Source organism: Callorhinus ursinus, unplaced genomic scaffold (genome assembly GCF_003265705.2).
Source record: "Callorhinus ursinus isolate GAN/ISIS: 27379988/994484 unplaced genomic scaffold, GSC_fseal_2.0 scaffold16, whole genome shotgun sequence".
NCBI lineage: Eukaryota > Metazoa > Chordata > Mammalia > Carnivora > Otariidae > Callorhinus > Callorhinus ursinus.
Window position 1 is genome coordinate 24,137,247 of NW_027397078.1, and position 17,988 is coordinate 24,155,234.

Genomic DNA, 17,988 nt, shown 5'->3' on the forward strand with positions numbered 1-17,988 from the left:
CAATCTGATGAGGTAGATAGTATAATTCCCATTTTTACAGGTGAGGAAACTGAGTCCCTAAAATATTACATAACATGCCCACAATCCCACAGCTTGTAAGTAGCAGAGGTGGAATTCATAGACAATTACAAGTATACTCTTTAAAAAGTTTGCTTTGAGGTGGGCGCTTGGGTGGCTCGGTTAAGCGACTGCGTTCGGCTCAGGTCATGATCCTGGAGTCCTGTGATCGAGTCCCGCATCAGGCTCCCTGCTCGGCAGGGAGTCTGCTTCTCCCTCTGACCCTCCCCCCGCTCGTGCTCTAGCTCTCTTATTCTCTCTCTCAAATAAATAAATAAAAAGATTAAAAAAAAAGAAAACTTCTCCCCAAATCTCTTTTTAAAAAAAGTTAGCTTTGAGGTAAAATTTGCATACCATGAAATTCACCCACTTTAAGTATACAATTCAGTGATTTTTACTAAATTTGCAGAGCTGTGTAACCACAGTCCAGATTTTGAATATTTCCATCACCCCAAAGAGATCCCTCATGTCTATCTGCAGTCAGTCCCCCTTTCCATCTCTGGCCCCAGGCAACCACTTAAAGTCTTTGTCTCTACGGACAATTTCTGGACATTTCACGTAATTGGAATCACATAATATGTAGTCTTTTGCGTCTGGCTTCTTTCACTTGAGCATAGTAGTTTTGAGGTTCATCCATGTTATAGCATCTATCAATAGTAGTTCATTCCTTTTTATTCCTGAGTAAATTCCATCGCATGGGCATACCACATTTTGTTAATCCTTTCACCAGTTGATGGATATTTGGATTGTTTACACTTTTGGCTATTGTGAATAATACTATGAACAATGGTGTACAAGTTTTTGTTGTGAATAATGCTCCTATGAACATTTCTGTACACATTTTTATGAAAACATGTCTTCATTTCTCTTGGTAAATACCTAGTTGTGCAATTGCTGAGTCCAATGGTAAATCTATGTTTAACATTTTGTGAAACAGTCAAACTTTTCTAAAGTGGCTGCACCATTTTACATTCCTACCAGCAATCTATGAGGGCTCCAGTTTCTCCACATCCTCACCAATGTTTGATACTGTTTTTTTTCTTTTTATTATAGACATTCTAGTAGGTGCAGTTTTCATTTGCATTTCTCTAATGACTAATGATGTATTGAGCATCATTTTATGTACTTATTAGCCATTCATATTTCCTCTTTGGTAAAAAAGCTATTCCAGCCCATTCTTAAATTGGGTTGCTTATTTTCTTATTATTGAGTTGCAAGAGTTCTTTATATATTCTGGATACAAGTCTCTATCAGACACATGATTTGCAAATGTTTTCTTCCAGTCAGTTGCTTGTCTTTTCATTTTCTTAACGGTATCTTTGAAGAGCAAAAGTTTTTAACTTTGACAAAGTCCAATTTATTTCTTCATTTATGAATCATGCTTTTGGTATCATACTTAAGAACACTTTACCTAGCTCAAGTTCACAAAGATTTACTCCTAGGTTTTCTTCTTAAAAGTTGCTAGTTTCAGCTCTTATATTTAGGCCTATAATCTATTTTTAGTTAATTTTTGTGGAAAGTGTGAGGAAAGGGTTTAACTCCATCCCAAATTTTGGACAGTTGCAGATATGCAATTGTCCCAGCACCATTTGTTGAAAAGACAATCCCTTCCTTATTGAATTGCCTTGGTATCTTTGTAGAAAATAAACTGACCATAAAAGGGTTTATTTCTGGACTCTCGATCTGTATGTCTGTACTTATGCCAGTACAACACTGTCTTGATTTCTGTAGTTTTATAGTACATTGTGAAACTGGAAAGTATAAGTCTTTTAACTATGTCCTTTTTCAAAACTGTTTTGGCCCTTCTAGAGCTTTTGCATTTCCATATAAATTTCAGGATCAGCCTGTCAATTTCTGCCAAAAAAGAAAAAAAAAATCCTGCTGGGTTTTTGATATGGATTGTTTTGAATCTGTAGATCAATTTAGGGAGAATCACCATCTTGACAGTACTGCGGCTTCAATCCCACAGGGTTACCTGTCTCACCTATACTTGGCATTCCAGTGCCCCTCACCAAAACAGTGCTGCTCCTCTCTCAAGTCACTGGAAAGCATGAAGCTAGCGGCCCTTTCAGCCAGGCCTGGGCCCTGTTGTTCATGTAATGTTTCCCCTGCTTCTACTTCAGCTACCACCACCACAAGCTGTGGCAGCCAGTACTGACTTACCTCAAGTCCCTCTCTGCCCTGTATCAGCAAAGACATTTTGTCCCAAGAGAGCTATGCAATCGCTGTTTTTTTTTTTAAGAACTTCATTTTAGAAGCAGTAAATAACCTCAGAGCCTGGATTCAATCCCGTCTCTATCCTTAACCACACTCCCCAAACCCTAAAGCTGTGCTTCTGGCAACAGTTATTACTGAAGGCTTTTTTTCACTTCTTTCATTGAGCAAACACCATATAGCAGCTCTTCATTGCTCCCACTCACCTCAACTCTGGCGCTCACATTAGAGAGAGAGAGAGAGAGAGAGAGAGAGAGAGAGAGTGTGTGTGTGTGTGTGTTTGCATGCACATCTACTGAAATGCAGTGCTTATGAATATGTGGCTTGTACCTTGAGGCTTCTAAAGTATAGTGTTGCTTTTCATCGGTTCACAAAGAATAAAAATGATTAACTTTGGAGGAAATGTGTTCTTTTTAACATTTTCATTTACAAGGGGGCATTTTCTATACTGTGCTTCAAAGTAAACATATTCCATTAAAATGGTGACATTCATTTCATCTTTTATAGATAGTGGATGTTTAACAACTTAACAATACTTTATCTCACTTGGCATACCACATTCTTTGTTTTTACCGGTCTCTCACTGACTACTCCTCTATCTCCTTGACAGTTCTCTATCTTTCCGCCCCCCTCCATGACTCCCTAATGGGAGTGCCCCAGGGCCTAGTCCTTGCTCTACTTCATTGAGCCCCCTGGTAATTTCATAAACACCTCATGAATATGTGGCTTGCAATGTTGAGGCTTCTGAAGCATAGTGTTATTTTTCATTGTTTCAGAAGGAGCACAAAAATGATTAACTTTTTAAACATTTGTTCTTTTTGATGTTTTCATTTTCAAGGGGACATTGTCTACACTGCATTTCAAATCCATTCAGTTAAAATGGCGACATTCACTGGACCTTTTATTGCTGGTAGATGTTTAGCAACTTCTAGTACCTGTCTCTCCACCTGGTAGCATAGCACACTCTGGTCTCTTTACAACGGCTCCCTGTTCTCCTGGACAGCTCCCTCCCCTTGGCGTGCCCCCTTCTCCTTTCTCTTCCACCCCTTTCAAACTTGTTCCTCTTGAGGTCTTCCCCATCTCAGGAAATGCCAGTTCCATCCTTCCAGTCACTCAGGCTGGAAACCTAGGTGACATCCTTGACTCCTCTCTTTCCTTTATTCCTACATCCAGGAAACCCTGTTGGCTTTACCTTCAGAATATTTGCAGTCTGGCCACTTTCTACAGTCTCTCCTTTAGCCTCCATTCTATTCCGTTGTTAGACAAGTTTCCTTACCCATCTCCCTGCTTCCACATTTGTCCACTTAAATTTTTAAATAGTCTATTTTATTATTTATGTGTGTGTGTGTGTGTTTTGTGTGTGGGGGGGTTTTTTTCCTTCCAGTTTTACTGACATACAGCACTGTATAACTTGAAGGTGTACAGCATAATGACTTGGCATAAATATATTGTGAAATGATGACCATAATAAGTTAACATCCATCATCTCATACAGATAGAAGAGAAAAAATGTTTTTTCCTTGTGATGAGAACTTTTAGGATTTACTCTCTTAGCAACTTTCAAATATCACATATAGTAGTGTTAACTACAGTCATCATGTTGTACATTACATTATGCCTAAACTCTTATTATTTTTTAAAGATTTTATTTTATTCATGAAAGACAGAGAGAGAGAGAGGCAGAGGGAGAAGCAGGCTCCCAAGGAGCAGGGAGCCCGATTCGGGACTTGATTCCAGGACCCTCGGATCATGACCTGAGCTGAAGGCAGACACTTAAACCATCTGAACCACCCAGGCGCCCCTAAACTCTTATTATTTACACAGCAGCCTTAGTGTGAACTATATTGCTCCTCTTCTCAAGAGCTTCCAATGGTTCCCAATTTCTCAATGGCCAAAGCCCTTACAGTGGTCTACAAAGCTTTACACAGTCTGGTCCTTCACCTCCTTTAAGTCAAGTGCAACCTCCAACTTGACCATCCTAGTTAAAACTGGAAGAGCTCTCCTCCTCAACACTCCTAATCTCTAATCCTGCTGTTCTTCCCTATAGCACTCATCACATTCTAGTAGGCCACATAATTTGCTTATTTATTACCTCATTTATTTAATCTTTGAGATGGCTAGGATTGTCATATGTTTTGGTCACTGACAGATCCCCAGTGCTTAGTACAGGACTTGGCGCACAGTAGGCACTCATAAATACTAATGGAATGAACAAATAAATTAGCATAGATTAGTATAGATTAGATTACTAGATTACTGTAGTAAATGAACAATTTATGGAATTATATAGGAGTAAAAATGCAAGATCATTTAGTATGTTCATTAGTATAATAGCATGGTACGGTTGAAGGAGCATGGCGTGGGGTGCCTGGGTGGCTCAGTCGGTTAAGCATCTGCCTTCGGCTCAGGTCATGATCCCAGGGTCCTGGAATCAAGCCCTGCATTGGGCTCTCTGCTCAGCGAAGAGCCTGCTTCTCCCTCTCCCTCTGCCTGCCACTCTGCCTACTTGTGCTCTCTCTCTCTCTCCCCGTGTCAAATAAATAAATAAAATCGAAAGAAAGAAAGAAAGAAAGAAAGAAAGAAAGAAAGAAAAAGAGGGAAAGAAAGAAAAAGAAAGAGGGAAAGAAAGAAAGAGCGAGCATGGCATGAGAGGCCACACAGGAGGGCTGAAGCCTTCACTGCCTAAGTCTATATTCAGCAGCCTTTGTGGTTTTTCTTCTTTTCCCTCTCCCCTTCTTGTCCTACACTGTAATCCTACTAAATTATCAGCGGTTCTCTAAATAAAGCTGCCTTGCTGCCTCTCCTCAGCCTGGAACAGACTGTGCTGCAGGAGGTCCTTTATTCTCTTCCCTTTCCCCTGTACTTCTTCCCTTTGGACTGCATTTAGAAATTACTGCCTCTGAGAAGTCTTGCTTGACCATCTCAAGCCTGGATTATATCCCCCTACCTTTGTGCTCGCTCACATGGCACCCCATGTTGTCTAAACCTGTCACAATGTGTTGGGGACTCTGAGACCAAACCTGAATGTTTCTAAACCCTTGTTAGATGCTAGCTGCAAGCACAAAGCAGTTATTCTCACAACTGCCAGCAGTGCATTGCTTGCTAGGGCTTTGTGGATGGAAATGAAATATGAAGAAGCATTTGGTTCCAGAAAGAATCACATTGTTGAGTCCTCTTGGCCATACAAAGTTATTAATTCATTTTCATTGAGGTAACTCCCCACATTGATGAACTAACATGAATGTAAATACTTAAAATACACTCTGTGTCATGGAGGGGGAGTACCCTTTGATGGTGTTCTGTGTGTGTGTCCACATTCCTTTTGGATGTTTAGGGACCTGGTACTTTCCTACCTGGGCCCAGGGGGTGGGTTTAAAGGCTCATGAGATTGGGGAAGAGAGATGGGACAAACCCTTTACTATGCTTAGGAAAGGGTTCCCACCTAATGGCAACAGATCTGACTTAGAGATGACCAGAGAAGACATCCCTGTCTAGGGATCTCTAGAAGCCATGCCCTGTTTAAAGGATTGAAGTTTCCTTGTGATGGCCTTAGGGTTTGCTTTGCTAGAAAACTGGAGGGAGAGTCAAGTTTGTGAGTTGGGAAGTACACAGGGAGAGTGGGAGAAACGTGGAGAGGTGGTGACAGACCAGAAGGCTAGAGATAATAGGAGAGAAGCTACAAGGAGCCATTCCAAGTGACAGGTGACCAGGAACAACCAACGTGTGTAGGCATTAGCCAGGAATCCTCCAACATTCATGAAGACACGCATTTCCTGTTAGTCATGCAACATAAAGGCTCAAGTTACTTAAAAAAAAGAAAGATTTTATTTACTTATTTGACAGAGAAAAAGAGAGAGCGTGAGCACACAAGCAGGGGGAGCAGCAGAGGAAGAGGGAGAAGCATGCTCCCTGCAGAGCAGGGAGCCCGATGCAGGGCTTGACGCAGGGCTCGATACGGGGGCTCGATCCCAGGACCCTGGAATCATGACCTGAGTGGAAGGCAGACGCTTAACTGACTGAGCCACCCAGGCACTCCAAGGCTCAAGTTATTCTATTGGGCTGTAAAAACAACAAACTTTAAAGGCTGGAAAATTTGGGGACTCTCAGATTGCACTTTTTAAAAAAGTTTATTTATTTATTTATTTTTTTTGTAATCACTACACCCAACATGGGGCTCAAACTCGTGATCCTCAGATCAGGAGTTGCATGCTCCTCCAACTGAGCCAGCCAGGGGCCCCTCAGACTGCATTTTGAAGGTTCCATGTGGTATACGGACCAAAAAATAATGTTTAGGACAAAAGCCACCATCCTGTTGGAATGTGTCAGTGTACAGGTCTTGGTGTGTACTGGCAGAAGTTGGTACTGATTGGGGGGGGGCGAATGCTGGTGGGCCCTGAGGGACTGAAATGGACTGGACCTCAACAAGATGCCTTAAAACCCTTGAACAGATACAGAGCATCTGTCAAAACAGTGTTCATGAGGGAAGAGATGCATATGTAACCTTATCAGAGTTCACTGAAGATAAAACTCTTTGATTCCCAGAGATTAAGGTGGGAGCCACTTACATGCAAAGTGATTACCAAGACAATTAACTTACTGCAGACTCTGGGTTTCTAAAAAGCCTTGACTTCTTAAAAAAAAAAAAAAAAAGTGGGCAGGGTATGATTATACAGTGTCCTAAATCCTCAGAACCTCCAGGTAGGAACTTTCTTCCAACTCTACCACCATTCTTAGACCCAAGCCTCTAGCATGCCTTGGGACATTTCAGCTGTGAAAAAGCTGATTTGAGGAGTATTCTCAAACACTTAAGTTAGAGGGCTAGGAAAAGACAGCTTCCATTTGCCCTGTGGGACTCTACCAGTGTGAAAGGATGCCCTCAAGGTATTTGGGAGCTCCCATTACTTTCCAGTAATTGGTGGGAAAAGTAATTGAATACAGGAATTACCTGGAGGAGTTATTTATTTAAATGACCTGGTTTTACTTTGGCTTGGTCTGAGAGAAACAGAATGCTCCTTACTGTACTAGACCCTTCTATAAAACACTTTTAAAAAAAATGAGAGTGAAAGAGATATCATTGATTAAATAGAACTCCCCCCCCCAATGGACTCTACACAGTAAATATACAGATTGCTGAAAAGACACAGCCCAGTTTCAGAAACAGTATTAAAAAAAAGAACCTTTTGGACATAACAAAATGCCAGATATGAGGCCACATAATGTCATAGTAAGGGTGTACTAATCACAGTGGTTTAGGACATCACTCACTGTAGGTATACATACCAGCTACACAGAACACAGACACATTTCGGTTCCTGCTTGAATCAAGAACCTAAGTCGACAGCTCAGTGCTACACTATGTAATGTATACCTCAAAATGTATGTTGGCTAATACACAAAAATCAAAATTCAGCACTTTTAAATGTTCAAGAATAATGTATGAAAACTCAAATGTTTAAAGTTGAATGTATGCCATATTTTAGGGCTTACAGTTTTTTAAAGCTCGTTTTATAGTTTAAGTCAGAAAAGGTAAGCTTATTTCCCTGTTTCCAAAGGATTCAGGTGATTCTCTATTTTTTCCCACGAACTAGTCTACTTCAGCAAAAACAGTACACCGTGTGCTATCTTGGCCTCTTGGGAAACATGACATGTTCAAGTTTGCTAGAGAGAGATAATGATCGCTTTTAGCCACACACCTCACTGTAAATTCATCGGGATATTGGTCTAGAGAGAAAATGGCGGCGGGGGGTGGGGGGTGGGAGTAGGAGAAATTCCTCAGTTTAGGATTAGAAATGGGCAATGGATGGCTTAACTTAAGGTTAGTTGTAGAACCACTGGCCTCCAGCTGTGTATTTCTGTCATTTACATTTTTCTCACAAAGAGATTTCACAATAACAAATTTACAGAACCGTCCTAGTTTTAATATTCTTAAATCAAAAAAGGCGATATTTTAAAAGCATTAACTAGAATTCTACAGCTGATTTACTTAAAAAGAATAACCACCCCCAAAATCACTGCTCTCTGAATGTTCGTCCTTGCCATCTTATTTTGACGCAAATAGAACAGCGTTTTTAGATCCGACATTTCTGTCTGGTGCAGACACGCCGTTTTCTATGAATTTTCCCACCTCTGGGAAATGCATTTCCGAAACGTGTAATTGTTGTGTAATAAGCCAAGTGGAACTATGACGCAATAACCCCTGCAAATTGCCTTACAAAAATGATGTCATTTGGCGCAGATGTAGTCAATTTTATAACAGGTAGCTATGGCAAGGCTTCCTCCCCGTCGTCGCAGATTCCCCCACCCCCACCGTGGTGTTCAAGATGCAAAAAGACATTTTCCCGGCGTCCCAATCCTCAACTTGTCGAGGGTGGGCGCATCGCGGTAGCTTGAGCCCACCGCTCGTGCAGACTAAGCGGGACCGCTGCGGGGAGACAAGCCCCACCGAGCGTTCCCAGCCCCGACGGCGACGCCACGAGGGAAACCGCGTTGGGCCGGGCCCGCAGTGCAGCGCCCGGCCGCATTATTCCCTCGGTGGGGCCCGCCGGTGTGGCCGGCCTGAACGTGGGGCCCCGCGGGCGTGGGACAGCCCTGCCCCCACCCCGCTCCCACACCCGCTCCCGCTCCCCCGGCGCCGGAAGTGACGCGCGCTGGCTGAAACATGGCGGCATTGGCGCTCGACCAGGGGGAAGGTAAACACCCTCCGGGCCGCGGCCCGCCCGCGGGCCCCCTCGAGGCGCCGATGGGGGCCGAGGGCGCCACCGAGGCCTGCTTTCCAACTCTCGTCTTCCCGCCCTTCGACCTTCCTACCCGCGTGGCAGGCTTCCGCGTTGCGACGACGGCGCATGGAACCCCCTGCCGGCGGGCCCCGCCTCCCTGGGCCGGCCCCGGGCGGCTCCCGCGGCCCGCAGGGGGCGCGCGGCCCGGAGCGGCCCCTGGCTCGTGGCCCCGCACGCTCCGCCCCTTGCCCGCCCCTTTCCCGCCTTCCTCCACCCCCGGCGTGGGTGATCCTGAGGCTCGGCGCGCTTCGGGGCAGAAGCCCGGAGACGCCGTCGTCGACGCCGCTACCGCCGGTGCTTTTGCTGCTGCCCGCGGCCCCCCAGCCCTCTCCCCCGCCCGTGGCCCCGAGTCGGCCCTCCGGCCGAGCCCCGCCAGGCGCCGCGAGGCCCCTGGCGTTGGCAAGGCCGGGCCCGGCCCCGACGCCGCGCCGCCTTGCGCCGAGCCCGACTGTCTCGACTCGCGACTCAGTGCTGTCTTCTTTCCCAGGACTGGTTCCGAGGGGCCCGCAGGCGCGCAGACTCGCCCCCCGCCGGAGCGTCCCGGCCCGGCCCGGGAGCGGCCCCTTGTAGAGGTTCGAGGATCCTGCCGAGTGCCATCCCGGCGCCCGACCGCCCACCGCCCGGCCCGCCGGCCCGCTTCTTCCTGATGCAGACTGCCGTCCACTAGAGGTTGGACAGACCCCCGAGGTGCGTAGCCGCCCCTGGCCCTCCGGCCTGCAGGAGCCCGGGCTTCGTCCGCGGCCCCGCGCTCGGCACGGATTCGGTAGCGTTTTCTGCACAGACCCGAGTCAAACATTTGGTAGACGCCGGGACCTAATTTGTCTTTGAGTTTACTTAAATTGTTTGAAATATTTTTTTCAAGGAGGGGGGAAAAAAAACGGAAGAAGCATAATTCAGCCATTTTTTGCAGCACACAGCTGCAGGTACCATGATTATTTTCTCCCTAACCCGTTCCTTCCCTTTAAAAATTCTGTTTATGCCTGAAATAGAACTATGCGAAATGCGAGGCATAAAACGTGGAATCAGAAGGTCTGGGTTCGACTGGGTGACGCTGAGAAAATCGCTTACCGAACATCGGTTTCTTATCTATGAAATCTAGGCAGTAATAGCCACATCACAGGGTAGTGAGGACTATATGAGGTCATATACGTGAAAATAACCTATAGCTGTAAAGTGTTGTAAAAATGCAAAGCGATTTTTTAAGTAACCCTTGCCAGAGTGGTTAATGTTGTAGTGGCTAACTGTTGCTGCCTCTTTTTTTTTTTCGTGTATTATAAGTGTAAGCAATAAGTATGGAATAGCGAAGCAGTGCTGTGAATCGACTGGATATATAATAGTCACGTTGCTTGGCCTTCCTACGAAATGCTAACTGCTTATTTAAATAACGGTATTCTTTAATTCAAATTTAACGTTACTGTGGTGCTTTGCTTTTCATTTTTCTAGGCCGCTTATGCCCTTTTTCTTACTCGGAATATTTATTTAACACTTGATGTTTAGTCTTATGTATTTTCCGAATTTATTTTTGTTGATCTGATTTAATGGTAATTTAGAAAATGCTTTTAAGATATATTTTCTAATTTTAATGGTATTTTTCGTATCTAGGGAACAGGATGCCTGAATATATCTACTAATTTGAAAATTGTTTTTTAAGAGCTTACAAATGCATTCAGATTTCTGTAATTCTTAACAGATCTAGAAATGTATAGAAATTTTCAACTTTTTGACAATGTAATAGTGTTTATATAACATAAATCTCTTTTAAATCATCAGCACTTAGTAGGTGCTTAGAACCAGTTCTTCAGTGGGAATTGGTGTTAATTTGCACTCTATTGCTGATTTAACTTAGGAATAATAGAAGAGTAAATATTTGTGGCTTGAGAAATGGGATTTATTATTTGTCAGAACTAAGATATGTGTGTAACAGATCAGTATGGAATAATTCCTACTGGGTACATCAAAATTAGTATGGTTTGGCTTAAAAATGGGCCACAAAAAGTGAAAGAGAAGGATTTTTCATAGTATATTGTTATTTTTAGGCAACAAATGGTTTTCTGAGTTTTTTCTGAAATGTTTTATTTTATAACCCAATACCAGTTGTTTTTTAGAGTATACTTTTGTGTTTTGTAAAAAGACAGAAAGATATAAGCGGGCACGATTAAATTAGCAAATGGAAGAGCCTATTTTAATGTGCTAGCTTTTATACACTGGACTTATCATTTGTCCTGAAGATAAAATTTTGGCAAATCACTACTTTATTGGGAATTTCAAGGTTTGACCTTCTCTCTGCCTTGATTTGGGTTATCTGGGGCTAAAATCTTGGAACCAGGGCTGGCTTGGCTTCATGGGTGTTCAGAAGGGCCCTGAAGTTGGTGTAATAATCTGCATGTAAAACTGGCATTGTACAATATAAAGGTGAACGGTAAAATTCATGCTAATTTTAATTTTTAATTTTTCTTCACTTAGAACGCATTAAACAACAAATAAAAAAACACCATGACAAGTTGAGAGAGACCACAGAAGAAAGGAGAGAGCTTTTTATTTTAGTACCTTTAACAACATTTTTTTCCTGCTTTCGGATAAGGGGGCCCAAATTTTCATTTCACTTGGACTCCCAAAATTAGCTTGCCTCTTGTCAGCTTGCTCCTCACGTTGTAAATATTTTAAGAGTAAATAACATTAACTGGGAGAAGAATGAATATTTAAGGGGTTGAATTAATTTATTAGTATATATTTTCCCTGAACTGGAATGCTATAGTTGGTGTGGGGTTTTTTATTGAAGAGAAATGAAAGAGTCATTGGTGAAGCATTGTAGGATACTGGTTAAACACAGAGGCTCTGAAGTGGGGCAGACCCCAACTCCACCACTTAAGAATCATAGCCTTGGGCAAGTTCCTTATAACCTCTGTGAGCTTTTGATTCTTCTCATCTTTAAATCAGGGATGGTTACAGAACATGGAGCGTTATGAAGACTAAATTTATCTCTTCATCCAACAAATATTTATTAAGCACTTATTATGTGCCAAGTGCTGTTATTTCTAGGTTGTGAGGGATACAACAGTCAAAGCAAAACTGAGAAAAAGAAAAAGAAACATAAAAAGCAAACTAATTAAGGAAAAGAGCCTGTTATCTCTATTTTAATGTACTATAGAGGAAAATAAAGCAGAAAGGGAAAGTGAGGATTTCTGGTTGTGGGGGTGGGTTTTTGGTTTTTGTTTGTTTGGTTTTTGTTTTGTTTTTTTAAAAGATAGGGTTCGAGGAAGGCCTCACTGGAGTAAAGACTTGAAGGGAGCAAAGACTTGAAGGCAGCCATATATATCTGGGGATGTAGTGATCAGGCAGAGGGAACAGCGAGTGTAGAAGTCTTAAGGTGGGTGTGTGACTGTTTCTAAGAAACAGCAAAAGAGGCCAGTATCTGGGGCAGGGTGAACAAGGGGGGAGAGTAATGGGAGATAATTATTATTACGATCTTAAGAATCCTTGGAGGGGCCTTCATGGTTCATCTTTGCTGTGGGTATATGTTGTACTGCTGCTGGTCCAAAAGTGGAAGGCCTTTTCAGAATTAGAAATTTTTACTTTGGAAGAAACTAGAAAAGGCAAGGTATTTCCTCAGATACTCTGTTTTTAATATAAGGCCTTTAAAGCTCATCTGGCTGAATCATTGAAGCAAATAAGAACGGATAGAAAATTTATTCCTTTGTCTCTGATGAAATAAATGAATTTAGTTAATGATTTTACATCATTTAAAGATTTACAGTAAATCTGTATCAGAACATCAAGACCTTCTGAAAGATTTAGTTTGATTGTATAATTTTTATAGAAAACTAGAATGTTAACATTATAATGTTGATGATTTCTTGTTAGGATATAACTTAGAAGATTTGGGGTTTTATTGCCCAATAGAGGCTTTTCCTAGAATTCTCACTGGATCCAATCTCTAAAGGCTAGGGAAGCTGTTTTCCATGACATCACTCTTGGACTACTGCTCGTACTGAGGAATAGGCAGAGGAGCATTAAATGAAAATCTTCTGATGAAAAAATAGCATTGAAGCAGGAGTGATTTTTTTCTCGCAAGGTTTCTTGTATTATAGAACGATTAAATGCTAAACATACCTGAAAAGTGAAGTAATTTGGGTAATAGGTGCCAACCTGGGGCTGGAGAACCCAAGAGCCTTCCTAAAAGCTTAAACGGTCATTTGCAATTTGGTACTGAGTTATAAAAACATTTAGATAGACAAGAAAGAATTTCCAGTATTAAACAAATTAAAGTTATGCAGCCTTTCCTCCCATATTAAACTGAGTTGTTTCTCAATTTGAATAGTGTGTCCAAGAGTAAAATGACTGCTAATAGAGCTAATACAGTGAGTCTGTTTTTAAAATTTTCTTGCCTTTTAGATTGAGAAGTTAGCTACTTTGAGATTGCCAAACTTAAAATTTTTTCTTTATAAGTTACAGAAATGGTGAGAAACTTTATGACTCAGAAATTAATTCTATTTTTATCCGTAGTAAGCCTTGCATTTTCTTTTCAGTGTGTGAGTATGGGATTTTCTGCATTAGGCACCAACTTTGGTAAGCTACCTGTTTGAGGGTGAAGGTAGTATGACAATTTAAATTTTTCATTGAAAAGAAGTATATCAAGCTCTGAGAATCTAGCTTTTGTTCCAAATGGCTTAGGATTTTGTATGAATTTTTAAGGACCTTTGGGAGGAATGTGAAAACATTAAATTAATGCTTATGGCATAAACATGGAGGTTAATTTTGAAACATCTTCTATTTGCCTAGAATTTTGCCTTCAAATCGGAATGGCAGCCTTCTAACTGAAAAGGAAGCATTAATTTCTTTGCCTTTAATTTCCTGTCCAATTTTACCCCCACCAGACTTCTTTCTTTACTGGTCACTAGAGAGTTTGAACTGTTAGAAATTTCTGTGATATAAATAGCAGTAATAGTCTTCCAGGGCAGAGGTAGGAAGAGTATGTTTTGTGTATATGCATGTGTTGTCATTGATCTCTTGATCATACCATCAGTGGTACTCAAACCTTTTGGTCTCAAGACCTCATTATTCTAAAAATTTTGGAGATCCTAAAGAGCTTTTGTTTATGTGGGTTTTATCTGTTTATATTTACCATAATAGAAATTAAAACTGGAGTATTTAAAAACCCATTACACGTTAATCTAAGTAGCATTTTTGATGAAAATTAAATGTTTTCCAAAACCATATAAAACTTGGTGAGAAGATCTAATTTTTACCTTTTTGCAGATCTAATTAATGTCTGACTTAATGGAAGACAATGGGCTTCTTATCAGCCTCTGCATTTAATCTGTTACCATTATCACACATGTAGCTTCTGGAATACACTGAGAGAATGAAAGTGAAAAAAAACAACTTTTAAAATTATTACTATGAAAATAGTTTTGACTTTGTGGAGTCCTTTAAGGGGATGAGGACCCCATTTGTCCCTGGACTACACTTTGGAAATTGCTGTATTAATCATTTTTATGTGTAGAAAATATGAGGCTTTCTTTTTTTTCCTAATCGGTGCCAAGTTGATGAAACAAGACAAACTCTTCAATATTTCTTTCCTAGTAGTGTATGTCTTGTCACTAGTTTAAGTTGGTTCCGCTTTTGAAAAAAACCAGCCATTTGAAATTCTAGAGGCCAAGTTTCAAATATATACATATGTGGGTTTATAAACCATGATTTCCTTTAATCTGATGGTCCATTTTTGAAAAGTGAGGGTACAGAATTTCTGTACATTGAACATTTTGTATGTCAGTAAATCTCTCAGAGCCCCTTAATGGATTTTTTTTCACCATCCTTCATTGATTTATAGTTCTTATTTGAGCTTAGTTTTACAGTGATTCATTTTTATGATTATTTATTCCATAAATTGCTATAATTCTTACAGAATTCTTATGCATAAGTTTTTATGTTTTTCTTTTTGTATTCCTATACTTTCCTTTTTCTAATTAATGTTTTTTTGCTTATATATGTGTTTTGTGTTTTTATTTTAATTTAAGCCTCACTTTTTTTTTCTTTCCTTTGTAGCTTCCGGGGTATGGATTGTGAACAAGTTGGTTTTGTTTCACGTGTTCATTTGTAAGTTTGGCTGTTTGATGCCTTAAGCATTGATGTAGATCTGTGCTGTTCAATAGAATATAATACAAGATATGTGTAATTTTAAATTTTCTCATAGTCACGTTTTTTTTTTAAGTAAAAAACAGGTGAGATTACTTTTAGTATATCTTATTTAACCCATTATATCCAAAATATTATTTCAACATGTGATCAGTAGAAAAATTTGTAAATTGAGATAATTGACCCTTTCTTTTTTGGACTAACTCTTCAAAATCTGGCATCCATTTTATACTTACAGCACATGTCAATTTGGACTAGCCACATTTCAGGTGCCCCATAGCCCGGTGGCTAGTGGCTTGTGTATTGAACAGCACAGATGTAGAGTAGCTACTCTGGTTAGGGCAGAAGAACTTGAACAGCCCGTAAAAGCTAGAAAATCATACTTGTGTGATGAGAAAAAATGGGAAATAATGCCATTGCCAAATGAAGTCCAGTGTTTTGACTACCAGTACATCTCCTAATCTCTTATAAACTTACCTAGGGAGGTGTGGGATCTGTAGCAGTGATTTTGAGGGGTATCAAGTTCCTTTGGTTCCTTTGGTTTTGTGAATGATAAAGGAGCAATAGGCAAGAAGTGGACAATGGAAGCCAAGATTGAGTGACCTCTGGTGGAGTGCCTTGCTCTGGGCTAGGCATTTAAGTGAATTCATTTAATCACCACCGCAACTCAATAATAAGGTGGTGATGATAATTCCTAATGTGTAGATGGAAACTGAAGTCAGGAGTTAACTGAAATTCTCCAGGTCACGCAGTGGTAAGTACTAGTGAGCACTCTTAATTTCAAAAGTTTTGCTCTTTCCAACAGAATACAAATTTCTTTGTATTTTTTTGCAAATCGGATTCTAGTTTTATCTCTCTAAATAGTTGTATGACCTTGAAATTTTTCACCTGTCAACCTTAGTGTCTTTATCAGGTTAGAGTTGGCCTGGGTCCTAAGAGACTTCGCTGATAAGGCAGGTTGGGGTTTGAAGGAAGTGCTGTGGCTAAGGAGAAGGATTTTTCCAGAGACAACCAGACTCTTAAAGGGTCAGGTCTATTATATTGGTTCCAGTAGCACCAACAGAAGGGGCATAGTAAGCCCTAACATTATGGTGTCCTTAAGGGCCACATATTGTTCTTGAGTCTTTATGTGTATTAATTCATGTAATCCTCACCGCACCCTTATGAGGAAGATTCCACTGATATTGATGTCACTTTTTACAGATGAGGACGTTAGAGCACAGAGAGGGTAAATAGCTTGCCCCAAGGTCACACAGCTGGTAAGAGGTAGAACTGGGATTCAAATATGGCCCCTAACTCCACACCTGTACTCTTTAACTCACTACTTCCATTTAGAGATTAAATGTTGGTCAGTTAATCACCGAGCATTTTATCATTTTCTGCTTGTACACATGCTTCCCATTAAAATGTAAAATACTGCTGCCGCTCTAAAGCTGTTAGTTTTATTGATAGATGCACCAAGCTTTTTCATGTAGAAAAGAAGTTACTGAGATGTCCCAGCTATCACAAATTAGTTTTAGAAGTCAATTTAGATCAAGTAAACTTGACAAATACATTGCTAACACTTGAAAAATAACTATAGTTTATTTAGTCTGCATGCCTACGTAACTGCATTATACCTCTGTCGGAGAATAAGTGACAGATTTATGACGAAAATTTTTGAGTTCATCATGTTCAATGCTCTCAATTTTACAGATGCAGAATAAGACCAAGAAGGTTTGGGTAACTTAAAGTGTAGCAATTTCTGTTCTAAAACCCTGTTAGTTAGGGACCTTGACTATAATACCAAGGAAAAACCCACCTAAGGTAGTAAAAAAGGAATTCATTCTAAGCATGGAAGGACTTCTCTTAGAACCTGGGGACAGGAATAGAGGTTGGCCTAGCAACTGGAAAAATGAGGATGTTGGGGAGCACTCCCTGTCCTCTTGTCTTAGCTTTATTCTTCTTTCTCATTTCACTGGCTTTCTCTGATACTCAACCCGCATGGCAGGCAGAAGTTGGTGCCCACAGCTGCTCTTTGACATGTTCCAGTTCTAGTCCTACACAGTGCACATCTCTTTTTCCCTTTTCTAAATTCTTGACAAGAGAGAGTTCATCTTAATGACTATTTCTCACCCCAGTCTGACCTTATGTGACCGGACAGGATCACAGAGTGGAAGCCTGCCTGCTTGGAGTCCCCCTTAGTGGGCTGGGTGCCCAGAGGAGTACCGGTGCTGTCCTTAAATTTTTAGGGTCTTTTGACTCCCAGTTTACCAGTCATTCTCCTTTTCTTCCTCCCCCCCTTCTTTGCTCTATGGTGTTTCTACCATAGTAAGTATCTGGAACCATTAGATTGCTTCTTTTGAGAAAGCATAGTTTCTCCTTTTATTTTTTTTGAATTATTAATTTTTTTATTCAAGCACAGTTAACAATACAGCCTTATATTGGTTTCAGGTATACGATATAATGATTCAACAATTTTATGCATTTCTCAGTGTTCATCAAGAGAAGTGTACTCTTAATCCTCTTCATTTCACCCATTCCCCCCACCAACTTCCCCTCTGGCAACCATCAGTTTGTTCTCTGTATTTAAGAGTCTGTTGTCTCTTTTTTTCCTTGTTCATTTGTTTTTTAAATTCTGCATATGAGTGAAATCATATGGTATTTGTCTTTCTTTGACTTACTTGGCATTATACCCTCTAGGTCCATCCATCTTGTTGCAAATGGCAAGATTTCATTCTTTTTTTCTTTTTTATGGCTGAGTAATATTCCGGTGTGTGGTGTGTGTGTGTGTGTGTGTGTGTGTGTGTGTGTGTGTGTGTGTGTG

General features: G+C 40.9%; 1 protein-coding gene across 2 annotated transcripts in view; it reads left to right on the forward strand.

Moving 5' to 3' along the window:
• Positions 1 to 8,902: 8,902 nt before the first annotated feature.
• Positions 8,903 to 17,988, forward strand: part of KLHL15 (kelch like family member 15) — a 32,463-nt gene continuing 23,377 nt past the window's right edge. Inside the window, exons 1-2 of one of the 2 annotated variants that reach the window (XM_025857396.2) lie at positions 8,903 to 8,960; positions 9,535 to 9,734. The gene's annotated coding sequence lies outside the window, so the exon portion shown is untranslated. Of the gene's footprint in view, positions 8,961 to 9,460; positions 9,735 to 17,988 lie in introns of those variants that run through there. The other variant, XM_025857397.2, reaches the window with a different exon arrangement.